The 15,422-nt window shown below is 37.9% G+C and overlaps 1 long non-coding RNA gene and 1 other non-coding gene across 2 annotated transcripts; both read right to left on the bottom strand.

Annotated features, from left to right (window-relative positions):
* Positions 1–1,190: 1,190 nt before the first annotated feature.
* On the bottom strand, positions 1,191–2,916 carry LOC124384776. The gene is made up of 3 exons (XR_006925592.1): positions 2,887–2,916; positions 1,544–1,643; positions 1,191–1,365 (listed from the first exon to the last, which is right to left on the bottom strand). It is a non-coding gene; the product is annotated as an uncharacterized LOC124384776 (long non-coding RNA).
* trnag-ucc lies at positions 2,832–2,903 on the bottom strand. The gene has a single exon. It is a non-coding gene; the product is annotated as a tRNA-Gly (tRNA).
* Positions 2,917–15,422: the final 12,506 nt, after the last annotated feature.

Genomic DNA, 15,422 nt, shown 5'->3' with positions numbered 1-15,422 from the left:
CATCTGAATGACTGAAGAAAAACTAAATGAAGACTTTGGAGTGGCCTAGTCAAAGTCCTGACCTGAATCCTATTAAGATGCTGTGACATGACCTTAAGAAGGCGGTTCGTGCTCGAAATTCCTCCAATGTGGCTGAATTACAACAATTCTGCATATATGAGTGGAGCAAAATTCCTCCACAGCGCTGTAACAGACTCATTACAAGTTATCACAAACGCCTGAATGCAGTTGTTGCTGCTAAGGGCGGCCCAACCAGTTATAAGGTTTAGGGGGCAAACACTTTTTCACACAGGGGCATGCAGTTTTGGATTTAGTTTTCCCTTAATAATAAAAACCTCCATTTAAAAACTGCATGTTCACTTGTGTTGTTGTTACTAATATTTAAATGAGGTTGATGATCTGAAACATTATCGTGTGACAAACATACAAAAAAATACAAAATCAGGAAATTGCAGTTGCTCAGCTGGAGGTCACTTTGGAACAAAACCAGCATGGAGCTTCAGGATTCTCTAAATCAGTGTTAGAAAGAGAAGAAATGTGCAGAGCATCAGAGAAATATGAGAGGAACCCAATGTTGAACCTCTCCATGTCCAATGATTCGAGATCAAAGAAAATGTACAAAATAATGAAATATTAAATCATTCAACATTTTTGTGTTTTTGTTACTATAATAAATATAAAAGTAATCAAACCTGTTCAGGGGGTGTCCCAATACTTTTGGCAATATAGTGTATCACTTAATTTGTGCTGGAACAGTTTTCTCTTTACAGGATCTGTACCTCAGGTATGAGAAAATATGACTATAACACACTGATAACACACTTACCAGGCAAGACTTCAGGAAGTTTCCAGACTTTTCCCTCATAAACAAAGGTAGACCTTTTGAGATCTCCAGATTTTCTTTGAGCAGCACATCAGAAGCCTGAAAGACAGAAAAAGTTAAAACCTTCAGATTCATTACTACTGAAAGTTGAAAGGACACTGGATGTCAGCTCGCAATCTTTAAAAGGACAATTGATCGTGTCATGACCTCCTCAACGATTTCTGGGATGGTTTCAAAACTGTGGTATTTAAACTCGTACACCTTCACCACTCCACTGCTCTCTCTCTCATCCACACACATGTCTACTGACTTTCATTCTCCTTCTCTCCAGGATGCACCTCCACGTCTCCAGACTCTTCTCATCCTGCTCCCTACTCTCACCACGAATCACAATACCGTCGGCAAACATCATAGTCCACGGAGAGACTCCTGTCTGACCTCGTCCGTCCTCATGTGCCTCTGCATGCTTTATTATGCTCTTCATTAGCGTTGAAGACATCCGATTACTCCTCCAATCCTTTAGTTCTACAAAGCCTTAAAATCTGGAAACAATTTAGAAAACATTTCGGTTTCCAGGCAGCATCAGGTCTGTCTCCTATATATAAAAACCCCTCCTTTCTACCCTCTATTTCAGACAGATCCTTTGCACTGTGGTTTAGAAGGGGCATTGTAAACATTAATGATCTTTTTCAGGAGAATACATTTGTCACTTTTTCCTACCTGTCAGAAAAATTCAACCTCCATAAAACTCATTTTTTCCGATATCTCCAAATTCGTGATTTTGTAAGGAACACATCCTCTCATTTCCTGCACCCACCTCCTAAACAAGAGATTGATCAAGTTTTAGAAACAAAACTTTGTAAGGGTACTGTCTCTCATATTTATAAAACTATTTTTTCATTTGTTGTTCAATCGGGCTCTTCATCGCTTTCTAAAATAAAGAGTAACTGGGAATCGGACCTTAATTATAATTTCACGGATGAGGAATGGTCCAAGGCCCTTGGTCGTGTACATTCCTCCTCTATATGCGCCCGTCATTCGTTAATACAGTTTAAATTGTTGCATAGAGTGTATTGGACAAAGACCAAACTATCTAAAATTAACCCTGGTTTGGATCCAACTTGTGATGGGTGTCGGCGGCTCCGGCTACTCTTTATCATACTTTTTGGCTTTGCCCAGCCTTGACCTCTTTCTGGACAGCAGTTTTTAAATCAATCTCTAAATACTTCATTTTAGATATTAAACCATGTCCCCTAATAGCATTATTTGGAATCAACCCCACAAATCCCTCCTTGTCATCCTTACAATCAAACATGCTCGCCTTTTGTTTAATAGTAGCAAAGAGACTTATATTACTGAACTGGAAGAATCCTCACCCACCCAGTTCTTCTCATTAGATACATGACCTGTCTCAGTTTATTCAAATAGAAAAGATCAGATTTACATTACTTAGTATTACGGAAAGGTTTTACACCACCTGGCAACCATTCTTATTGTATTTAAGAGAAAGAGGAAAATAAAATCCTATTCTCTTTGTTTAGCCTTTTTGAGCTCTTCCCTTGCCCTGACTTCTTGGTAGATGTAGAAAGAGAAAGGAAAACATATATCTTAGAGAGTGTTCATGTACTTAGGTGCAAATCTTTTATTTTGTTTCATTATTTTTTTTTCTTTCTTTCTTTCTTTCTCCTGTTCTTGATGCTCACATTCATGATTGTGATTATATGTATAACTTAGAAAGAGAGAGACCAATTTCTTGTTTTGGACTAAATTAAACACTGTTCCATTGTCTTTCTCGCCTGAGTGTCTTTCTGTTTGAATGCATCAATAAAAAGTTGGATAATAATAATAATAATAAGAAGAAGCTAAGTGATTTTGAAATGTTTTGCCAGTGTCTATGATGACAGGCGGTCCATCTAATACACAACGCCAAGTGTTCAGGGGAAGCAAATAAAAGCAAGACTGCTTAGAGGTTGTTACTTTGGCAACTGAACATAATCACTAAAGGTCTTGCTTTGGCCGGGAATCGAACCCGGGCCGACTGCTTGGAAGGCAGCTATGCTCACCACTATACCACCAACGCCACGCTGGCAGGGGTGTAAATATATAAATCCATGCTAGAAGAACGTTGGTTGTTTTGAACTTCTCAGCAAACCGGTTCATTCTCCTGCTCTACTGCAACTGCAAATGCATGTAAAAGTGCAAACAGTGACCAAGAAGCTTTTCCCTGTGGTAGTTTCTGTAGTGTAGTGGTCATCACGTTCACCTCTCACACAAAAGGTCCCTGGTTCGACACCAAGCAGAAACAAGGTTGTGATTTTGAAGCTAGTGTTAAATTCTTAGGCCTGTAAACTGTGTTACTCGACAGCATTAGAGAAATGTAGAAAACTTTCTTTTATATTGTTTCTGTAGTGTAGTGCTTTAAGTGTTATTGCTGCTGTTTGAACTACAAAAATGTTCAAACAAGTTAAATGTTCCTTATTTTAAAATATGCAAATGCAGTTATAGGAAAATAAACAAGTTTTTTATTTCAATAAAATCTGAATTCAAGAAATTCCTGGAAAAAAATGACTTTGACTTATTTTACACACAGAACTGTGCAGTAAAGCTGAAACTCTACATCTTCAAACTGCATCATGTAACTGAAAAAAAAAGTAAAACTTTACAGGATGTGGTGTTTTGCACAATGTGGCACTGAGGACCAGTTTCCCTCTCCCTCTTGACTTTCCTCCCCCTCAGCATTATGACCCGAGACACAGCCCCATGAGGAGGTCATACGGCGTTTGAAAGGAAGACAAAATCATGGTTTAACTTCATCTTTTAATAATTGTGCAATTTTACTTTTTGTCACATTTTCCCAAAAGTTTATCATGTGGATTTTAATTATTTAGTTTAAAAGCATCCTCCAGTTGAGAAACACTGATTTAGAATCAGGATTTAAATGATGTCGAACACTTCAATAAACACGTGATTTATTATTTTAGATTTTTATTGATTTTATTAATTATTATTGAACTTGGAGAGGTTTAGCTTTCAGTTCCTGTCCTTGATGTCCAGACTCACTTGCCTTTTTTTTCTATTCTTTTCTTTTTTTTACTGGAATGGGTGATAGTTGTCTGATCCAGTCCGGCAGGGGAGCAGATATAGAACTGTGAGACTTCAGTGCAGACCATACCGCATCGTGACTCCTCAAACCACCACCGTGAGAACTCGCTGAGAATACCTTAGAGTCTGTTCCGATTGTGTGACATTCGCGACAAAGGATAGGACGACAATTCCAATCACGATGTTTCACTGGTTCAGTTGTCCATAGAACACAGCCACAGAAGGTGATGGTGTAGTACGTTACAAAGGTGCTTTGCATGACGAAGTCCGTGAACAGAAAACTGTGAGTGCTCGGAGCATCCACTGAGCTGGCAGGAACTCCAAATGATTGGACAAGGTTAATACCCCTACGCACATGATAGATCCGGGTGATCAGCTGAAGTCCTGAAGGAAGATCATAGACAGAGTTCTGGATGGAATCTAGCCACATTCCATTTGGGGAGAACATGTCAGCGTGGTGCAGAATGTCCATCACCGGTCTGAACCGGTCCTCATCAGTTTCCCAAACAAATTCGTCCTTTTCTGGAGGAAACCTGTACCATTTACGGGGTAAATTATAACACCGTTCACCTAAAGGACAGGGGGTCTCCAGGCACCACAGGCAATGCTTTGGAAGAATAAATAAAAAACAAGCATAGCAGATGGTTCTACAGGTTTCAAAGTTGAAGTGATACCCCTCAGCACATGCTTGATGTGCGCACACATGCGTTGACGCATACCTTGCAGAAGCCAACTTTGTTCATCAGCTGCCATGTTCCTGCACACAGCATAAAATACACACAACAACAACATGATTTATATACGATATAATCAAAGAATCAGAATTAAAGCATAGAAAGAGTTTAGTGATTTTAGTTATAAGGAAACGTTTGTTACAGTCATTTTTTCTGATCGACTAGGGCCATAATCCCTCCATCCAAATCCACATAGATGTTTTGATCCATATCTGTGGAGATGTTTTCTGTAGAAGACTCTTTACCTGTAATTTTATACACTGGGAGCTGTACGTATTGTCTAAACAATGACAAGGAATTCCACAACAGATAAAACATGCCACGGCTGCAAGGATTATTAAAATTGTAGTCCCAGTCTGACCCTATTCTACTCTATTTATTAGTATATTATGTTCATTATACTTGGAGTAAACAGGTTACATGAGTTTGATTAAAATATGGGATAAATAGATTAAATTTATCTACTTCATTGTATCTGATAGATTCTATACTAATTATTAAATACATATGATGGATTAATATAAAAAGATAAACTATAAAAGCTAATCTTAGCTAGCCGGCTAGTTACCCATGCTAATGTCACTAAATAATTACTTTTTACTTTTCGAGTCTTCTACTAAATTGTCAGGAATTCCCCTGCCACGCCCCCTTTGGTGCTTCGGGGAACGCCCTGCTCCTTCTCTCATGTGCCCCGCCCACATGGAGCTCCTCGCATCGGGCTTCATTGAGAACACCTGAGGCATATTCACTCACTCATCACACCGCTGATATAAACCCCACATTCCCCCACACTCCGGATCCTTTATTCCTCAGACTCTGGACTATTGTGGGCCACCGGATAATCCTTTCACAGCAAGTATTTGTGTTTTGTCTTCGCCCTTTTGTTTAAATAAAACTTTATTTGCTGTTACTTTGGCTTCCGCCTCCGTTTCCCGCATGACATAAATAATGTACAATATTCTACCATAATTATTTAGAAGACTTACCAGGTACCTGTATGAAGAAATGTTTAATAGAAGTTGTAAATGTTCTTAGTTGCTGCTAATCGCTGCTGCTTCTTGCTGCTGTTTGCTTGTTTGGCGGTTGTCATGGAGATACTAGAATTTTTATGATGATTCTGTACACATCACTCTGGTAGGAGATTAAACCAAAAATTCAGCCTTAAAGAAAATATAACTGTTTCATCCTGTTCCTTTTGCCACATCTCATCTCTGAGACTTTTCAGATGTTGCTACACTGAAAACTAAATACAGATCTCAGCTCAATATTGAACATGACTTGAGAGTGACAGTATCAAGTCTACAACCCCGTTTTAAAAAGATTTATGAAATGAATTTGCTCTATTTTGCACAGACTGCAAAGTGACAGAAAGTCCAAGTGATATCACAACTACACCTTTATTTTGCTAGTTAATGTTCATTTAGAATTGGATAGTTCAATAAACTAGACATTTTTCAATATGAAGATTTTAATTATCCTTTTTTGAGGTGACGGAGGACAGGTGCGTATAAAAACCCACCCTCTGAAGTGGTAAATGGCAGAAAAAGATTGAGAATCACTGCATTAAAACACAAACAGAAGTCACATTAGTACAGAATGGAGCATAAAGCACGTCCTGATAGTGCCGCTAGAGGGCAGTGTGAGACAGAGTTGAGGATGTGAGCTGTGTGAAGCTGGAGATCAATAGTCTGTTAAGGGGTGGGAAGAGGGAAAAGAAGGGAAGAAGGAAAGAGAAAAAGAGAAAGGAAATGGATAGATGGACATTTATTATGTTTTTTGGCAGATCGATGTTTATAAATCCCCCAATAGTGCACAAAACTACTGATGATGTGAATGAAAATACATCACTTGTCACTCATGTTAATTAATATCTGTATGATTTGACTAATTTTTACAATAAAGGGGCATAAAATGGATTTATATTTATTTTCTTAATGTACTTATTTAACCTTTAACATTTTTAACAAAAGTTTAGTATGTGGGACATGTTTTGTATTTGTTAATTTATATTCTACATAATAATAATAATTATTATTATTATTATTATTATTATTATTAAGATGATAATGGGTTCAGCAGGTTCACAGAATAATTAATGAGTCACTGTTTTATGAACAATAAAACATTTTATTTTAATTACTGAAAATGCTACAAAAATGTCAAATGATAAATTATAATAGATGCAAACACACAAAAATACAAATATTACAAAACGATGTATATATTAATAAAGATTATTTAACAATAGATATAATCAAATACAATGATAAAAATCCTAATTGGGATTAAAACAACAACCTGATCATAAATAACTATAGATTATAATAGTAGTAAATCCACACAAATAAACAGTAAAATGAGTCGCTCAGAACACCAGCAAGAAATAATTAAAGGAGCAGAACTGGAAGAAACAGCAGGACTGGATGCAGATGAAGGACTGGCTGAAGGAGATGGACTTTGAAATCCAGGCTGTAAAGACACATATTGTATATTATGAACTTAAACATAATAATGATGATAATGACAGATATAAGGTCTTCTTAAATGACATAAAAGTGCAGGCTGTATAATGGTGGGGGTGGAGGTAGGGGGCGCTACAGCAGTAGGAGTGGAGTAAAGCAGGTGGAACACTTGCAGCAGGTGGAACACTTATGACCTGGTAAAAGAACAATAAAGAGTGTGGAACACAGGTTTTATTTACCTTTTAGTCTTGATATTTTTACAGATTTAAATAAGAAGAAACATTAAAATCTAACATTCACACATTAATATGTTTAATCCACAATCATCTCTGTACACTAGTGAGAGTCTGAGGGCAGAAGTGAAGTGAAATGAAGATCTATAAATATAACACACTTTAACACACTTGAGCAAAAACCAAAGTCTTTTACACTGATCTCAGTGCTTCCACTATTTGATCACTGGATGAGAAATGGGAATAGATAAAGCAGATATTGTTCTATATGATTAGGGATGTAAACTGTAGCAGCGGTGCGAGTGGAGGTGTGAGGAAACTCTGGCGGGCGCTAAGAGAGGATATTAAAATAAATATTGCAACAAGTATTTCTGCATCCCACAGCAGAGGACATTTAAAGCACATGAGTGTGGTCACAAATATAGTTGTGCAGGTCCACAGTGACGTGACATGAAAGAGATGATCACCTGAAAGTCTGAAATGAACACTTTAGGAGGGTGGAATCCACAAAGACGTTTCTGTGGTCCACCGGAAAGTTTCGACTGGTCGTGGACCTGCACTGGACATTTCTCCCTCTGTACAAATAAAGACCTTTAGGTTATGGGACCTGTGTTTAATCATGTTCTCATACACATTTTTGTCTGCACAAACCTTATAAAACAGATCCAACCATTTCTTCTGACTAGGAGCAGGTGTGTTTCCAGCTTCAGAGCCAAACCGCCGCAGACGAGACGTCCACTCATCGTCCTCTACCGCCGCAGACGAGACGTCCACTCATCGTCCTCTACCGCCGCAGGCAGGCGTCCACTCGCCGTCCTCTACCGCCGCAGGCAGGCGTCCACTCGCCGTCCTCTACCGCCGCAGGCAGGCGTCCACTCATCGTCCTCTACCGCCGCAGACGAGGCGTCCACTCGCCGTCCTCTACCGCCGCAGACGAGACGTCCACTCATCGTCCTCTACCGCCGCAGACGAGACGTCCACAAATCGTCCTCTACCGCCGCAGACGAGACGTCCACACATCGTCCTCTACCGCCGCAGACGAGACGTCCACTCATCGTCCTTTAAAGCCTTGTGTGAAACAAACACAAACAAACAAACACAGTAACGTAATGAATGTACAACAGTTTCTTTAAAGATCTTGTTTTTAAAATTGTACATCATAATAGACGACAGCATGAAAGTGATGCAACATACTGCACTGATGAGCTCAGGAAAAAACACATTAATGTAAATGTAATGCACGTATGAGAAACTTTTTTTACAGATACTTGAATCTGTTGTTGTTGATGTCAGTAATTTAGTACATAATAAGAGACATTATGTTTTGACTGCGGCCCGTGTGCTGGTGCTTTCATGTAACAGGGTAAAGCAGGTAATCGCTGAGTCTTGGCCGTGTGCGTGTGGTCACGTGACAGCACATGTTAAAATCCTCTCGTTTGTCAAACAGGGCGGTGAGACCCTCAGTCTAAATATCATGAGATGTAAAACAGTTTTGCACCTTTCACACTGCGCTGAAACAAATAAACCCCTTTGGATTTCACATCCAACACCTTAAACTCTCGGCCATTACATTAAATCTCATTAAAAAGTCATCATGTAAGAGTTCTTGCCTCAGCTGAATACCGCACTTCCTAAATATTCTGAGTTAATGCTCTGAATGTCCTGAATAATGTGTCTGATTTTAACCGAGTGACAAAAAAAGAAACAAATTCACTGCAATACGTCACGCAGAGCAACATGTTGTTCTACAGACACCGTATTGTTCCTGTTGTCGTGTAGTTCCTTGTGTATGATGTAAGACTTGGTGGCAGCAACGTCCAAGAAGTTTAAAAAGATCTTTCTGAACCTCTTCGTTCTTGTGGCTAACACTTCATCTTAGGGTATTTAATTCCTTCCCCACATTGGGCAAGAAAAGCTTTTGCACTGGCGCACTGAGATGACAAAAGTTTGTGTTTATCACGGTGACACCACTAAATCTGATCCACACAAAACGGGGGTGGAAATGTGTGTACGTTCCACACAAACGTTACAGACACGTTCCACACAAACATTACAGACACGTTCTACACAAACATACAGTGGGTACGGAAAGTATTCAGACCCCCTCCGATTTTTCACTCTGTTATATTGCAGCCATTTGCTAAAATCATTTCAGTTCATTTCTTCAAAATCTGTGTTTTTCTGTAAATATGGGGTGCTGTGTGTACATTATTGAGGAAAAGAAATGAACTTAAATGATTTTAGCAAATGGCTGCAATATAACAGAGTGAAAAATTTGAGGGGTCTGAATACTCCTACTGTATACAATCAATACATAGATAGATACATACAATCAATAGAACCACATGGTATTAAACTGAGCGTGTGTGTGTGTGTGTGTGTGTGTGTGTGTGTGTTGTTAATGTTGTGTGCTTGTAGATCTGGTCTTTACTCACAGATGCTGAAGGAGCTTTTACTGAATTCTAAACTTGTGCTGGTTTCTCCTCCACAGCTGGAACTTGAGCTGCAGCTGGTTTCTTCTCCACAGCTGGATCTTGAGCTGCAGCTGGTTTCTCCTCCACAGCTGGATCTTGAGCTGCAGCTGGTTTCTCCTCCACAGCTGGAACTTGAGCTGGGTGGTGGTGCATGGCCGTTCTTAGTTGGTGGAGCAATTTGTCTAGTTAAATCCGATAACGATCGAGACTCCGGCATGCTAAATAGTTACGCTGCCCCTCGTGGTCGGTGTCCAACTTCAAGGGACAAGTGTTTGGACTCTAGGTGTGGTGGTTCTTCTCAGTCTCACGCTCTGTATGAGATTAAAGTGTTGGATGGAGCTGTAACACAACAGAGACACTGCTCTTACACACTGCTGTTAGTCTTTATGCCGACACCAGCAAAATTCCCCCCCGATGCTGACTGAAATCCTCATATGACCAAACCCACACTTTATATTAATAGATTTCACTTTATAGCTGTTAAAAAGTTTGCCGTCAAGATTCTTTTGCCAAATTTGCCACCTCTCTTTATTCTCTTTGAAACACTGAGTTTATTATTTATTATTAGAGCTGCAACAACTAATCTAATCAATAATGAAATGTTGTGGTGAATGCTGGAACAGTGACTTTCCAAACTGTATGGGATTTTATTCTCTTTGAAACACTGAGTTTATTATTTATTATTAGAGCTGCAACAACTAATCTAATCAATAATGAAATTGGTTGTGAGTGAATGCTGTGATCCTCATCATGTGAAAATGGTGTAGTTTAATGAAGTGTTATTGTGTAAACTGTTTGTTTGTAACCGGGACTTGCACTGGATCTGTTCTGTCGTGACTCATGAGCATCAGGTTGCTAATCGACTCGATCACATCATCATGATGATTTAATTAAACGTGCGAACAAACACTAAATCTAAAAGCAGTAAATAACAGCATTTGTACACTGATGCATATTTTTCCTTTTTTTTTATACATTAAGTCTGTTAACTTGCTGCGTTTCTCCGTTTCATTCTCTTTTTATAGCATTTGTCTACAACAGTAACTTATCTGTTCTAAAAAGTGATTTACTGCGGCTTTACTACGTTCAAATGCTTGTTTTCAATTTTTATATATTTAATGTATACATATCATTTCATTATTATACAACATTTATTTATTATATATTCTAGATGTTTATATTTTCACAACTAAACAAAATTACTGTAGTTTTTTAAACAAAAATGATTAAAAAAAATGCTATAATATTTTATATAGATTTTTTTTAAGTATGTTTGCCAACTTGCCATCTGTAAAATATAATACAAATGTTGATTTACACAAATTGCTTCATCTTTCATACTTAAATGATTTTGTATGATTAATGATATACAGTTATAATAAACAAAACATCTAATTATAAGTTTGTTTTTTATCCAATTAATCTAAAAAAATCATTAGATTAATTAATTACTAAAATAGCTAGTTGCAATATTTATAATTATTGTAATTACAATTATTATTGATAAACAAATCCCCCATAAAAGCCTCAAACAGGTGGAAAGGTGATCAGGAGCATCAGTACCGAGTGAAGAGAAGAAAAGTGATCTGTTCCTCATTTATTGTCTAATCCTGATCATTAACATCAAATTCATGGACTTGCAGGAAAAAATGAAAAAAAGAAATGTTGCAGTGAGCAGAAATGGAGCTTTCGGCTAATAGTGTAGGAGAACATCATCATTAGCCTCATGCTAGCCGGGTTCGCTAGCGCTGTTTTTGTGTTAACTAGTTTCTTGGAATATTTGACACAAATTGACCAAAAGACGAATACATTCAATTATTCTTTATTACGATATTTATAATTTATTTATAGCTCACTAAATGTAGAATATTTAACCTGAGGATGAAACCTATTGAAGCTAAGATTAGTTAGCCGGCTAGTTAGCCTAGCTCAGTGGTTCTTAAAGTGTGAGTCTCGGTGTTGAAAAGAGAATTAAACCCATAAAGACTAGAAAGTCACCGTTACAGGGGTCTTACAGTCGCTCCATCCCGGCAGAGGGTCTTCATCCTCCACCTGGAACACGGAGTTTCTCCCGGAGCTCATTACTGATGATGCAGAGTAGTGATGAGTCGGTTATGAACGATTCCTTGATTCTGAACGAGTCTTTAATGTGACTCAGAAGAACGATTCGTCTCTAAGAGTGATTCTTTATTTTCTACTGGACGCTGCGTTCGTTCATTTTCATAAATGAGATTCAAAGAACCGAGTCACTAAAATGATCCGATCTTCCCATCACTTTTACAGCAAAGGCGTGTTGATACTAGAAGCTCCGCCTCTCTGGTTGCGTCCGCATCCGTGATTGGTGCAGCAATTTTCCATTACACACTAATCAATAGAAACCAAAACAGAACAACAGTGGTACTTTGACCTACGAGTGCATTAATGTACGAGTTTTCCGAGGTCTGACGGTCACTCGGTCGATTTCTTGCTTTGTTACGCGAGCAAAAAATTGAGGTACGAGCTCGAAACGCCGCTGCTAGATGGCGAAACAAAGTGAGAAAGCGAAGATTGTGACTAAAATTAAGATAAGCAAAGAAGAAAAAGTAAAAAATTTAAAGTTTAGGGATACGTAGTGTACAAGAGTGATAGAGAGAGTAGCAAAAAATTGAGTTTTCCATCCTCCGCCGCTTATCACCCCCGCACCACTCCACGGCATTTTCTTTAGCTAAGGTCGTCTCATCTCCAAGGAAAATACACTGAATAAAACCTTATTATATCTTTACATACTCTTTCTATTATGTTTTATACAAGATTTGTTATTTAGAAATGTATTTTCTTAATTTAATAAAATGAAACATAAAAACGGGGGGTCATTTTGAGGGTTGGAAAAGGATTAATGCCATTTTAAGTGTTTTCAATGGGAAAAATTGATTTGATGTGCGAGCAATTTGAGATAGGAGCTCATCCACGGAACGATAAAACTCTTAGGTCAAGGTACCACTGTACACGCCACAAAGCCATGCCCGTTTCCATGAAAACCAGTACACAAACAATCTCTTTTCTGGCGACGGACAATCAAGACTGCTTGTGGATAATTTTTGAAATATTTAATAAAACACACTTTATATAAAAAGACAAGTAAGTTTCTATTATGTTTTATACAAGATTTGTTATTTAGAAATGTATTTTCCTAATTTAATAAAATGAAACATAAAACGGGGGTCATTTTGAGGGTTGGAAAAGGTTTAATGCCATTTTAAGTGTTTTCAATGGGAAAAATTGATTTGATGTGCGAGCAATTTGAGATAGGAGCTCATCCACGGAACGATAAAACTCTTAGGTCAAGGTACCACTGTACACGCCACAAAGCCATGCCCGTTTCCATGAAAACCAGTACACAAACAACCTCTTTTCTGGCGACGGACAATCAAGACTGCTTGTGGATAATTTTTGAAATATTTAATAAAACACACTTTATATAAAAAGACAAGTAAGTTTCTATTATGTTTTATACAAGATTTGTTATTTAGAAATGTATTTATAGCTCACTAAATGTAGAATATTTAACCTGAGGATGAAACCTATTGAAGCTAAGATTAGTTAGCCGGCTAGTTAGCCTAGCTCAGTGGTTCTTAAAGTGTGAGTCTCGGTGTTGAAAAGAGAATTAAACCCATAAAGACTAGAAAGTCACCGTTACAGGGGTCTTACAGTCGCTCCATCCCGGCAGAGGGTCTTCATCCTCCACCTGGAACACGGAGTTTCTCCCGGAGCTCATTACTGATGATGCAGAGTAGTGATGAGTCGGTTATGAACGATTCCTTGATTCTGAACGAGTCTTTAATGTGACTCAGAAGAACGATTCGTCTCTAAGAGTGATATTTTCTACTGGACGCGCGTTCGTTCATTTTCATAAATGAGATTCAAAGAACCGAGTCACTAAAATGATCCGATCTTCCCATCACTTTTACAGCAAAGGCGTGTTGATACTAGAAGCTCCGCCTCTCTGGTTGCGTCCGCATCCGTGATTGGTGCAGCAATTTTCCATTACACACTAATCAATAGAAACCAAAACAGAACAACAGTGGTACTTTGACCTACGAGTGCATTAATGTACGAGTTTTCCGAGGTCTGACGGTCACTCGGTCGATTTCTTGCTTTGTTACGCGAGCAAAAAATTGAGGTACGAGCTCGAAACGCCGCTGCTAGATGGCGAAACAAAGTGAGAAAGCGAAGATTGTGACTAAAATTAAGATAAGCAAAGAAGAAAAAGTAAAAATTAAAGTTTAGGGATCGTGGTGTACAAGAGTGATAGAGAGTAGCAAAAATTGAGTTTTCCATCCTCCGCCGCTTATCACCCCCGCACCACTCCACGGCATTTTCTTTAGCTAAGGTCGTCTCATCTCCAAGGAAAATACACTGAATAAAACCTTATTATATCTTTACATACTCTTTCTATTATGTTTTATACAAGATTTGTTATTTAGAAATGTATTTTCCTAATTTAATAAAATGAAACATAAAACGGGGGTCATTTTGAGGGTTGGAAAAGGTTTAATGCCATTTTAAGTGTTTTCAATGGGAAAAATTGATTTGATGTGCGAGCAATTTGAGATAGGAGCTCATCCACGGAACGATAAAACTCTTAGGTCAAGGTACCACTGTACACGCCACAAAGCCATGCCCGTTTCCATGAAAACCAGTACACAAACAATCTCTTTTCTGGCGACGGACAATCAAGACTGCTTGTGGATAATTTTTGAAATATTTAATAAAACACACTTTATATAAAAAGACAAGTAAGTTTCTATTATGTTTTATACAAGATTTGTTATTTAGAAATGTATTTTCCTAATTTAATAAAATGAAACATAAAACGGGGGTCATTTTGAGGGTTGGAAAAGGTTTAATGCCATTTTAAGTGTTTTCAATGGGAAAAATTGATTTGATGTGCGAGCAATTTGAGATAGGAGCTCATCCACGGAACGATAAAACTCTTAGGTCAAGGTACCACTGTACACGCCACAAAGCCATGCCCGTTTCCATGAAAACCAGTACACAAACAACCTCTTTTCTGGCGACGGACAATCAAGACTGCTTGTGGATAATTTTTGAAATATTTAATAAAACACACTTTATATAAAAAGACAAGTAAGTTTCTATTATGTTTTATACAAGATTTGTTATTTAGAAATGTATTTTCCTAATTTAATAAAATGAAACATAAAACGGGGGTCATTTTGAGGGTTGGAAAAGGTTTAATGCCATTTTAAGTGTTTTCAATGGGAAAAATTGATTTGATGTGCGAGCAATTTGAGATAGGAGCTCATCCACGGAACGATAAAACTCTTAGGTCAAGGTACCACTGTACACGCCACAAAGCCATGCCCGTTTCCATGAAAACCAGTACACAAACAACCTCTTTTCTGGCGACCGGACAATCAAGACTGCTTGTGGATAATTTTTGAAATATTTAATAAAACACACTTTATATAAAAAGACAAGTAAGTTTCTATTACTGTTTTACTTTATTTATGCTGATTATTTTCCTGTAATATCACATTCCCAATGTATTATCTATACTGTAGAATTGTCTGTCATGTAATTTGATCACATTT

The sequence above is a fragment of the Silurus meridionalis genome, chromosome 4 (assembly GCF_014805685.1).
Source record: "Silurus meridionalis isolate SWU-2019-XX chromosome 4, ASM1480568v1, whole genome shotgun sequence".
NCBI lineage: Eukaryota > Metazoa > Chordata > Actinopteri > Siluriformes > Siluridae > Silurus > Silurus meridionalis.
The sequence above is the reverse complement of the archived record's forward strand: the minus strand, read 5'-3'. Positions and strand labels throughout refer to the sequence as shown.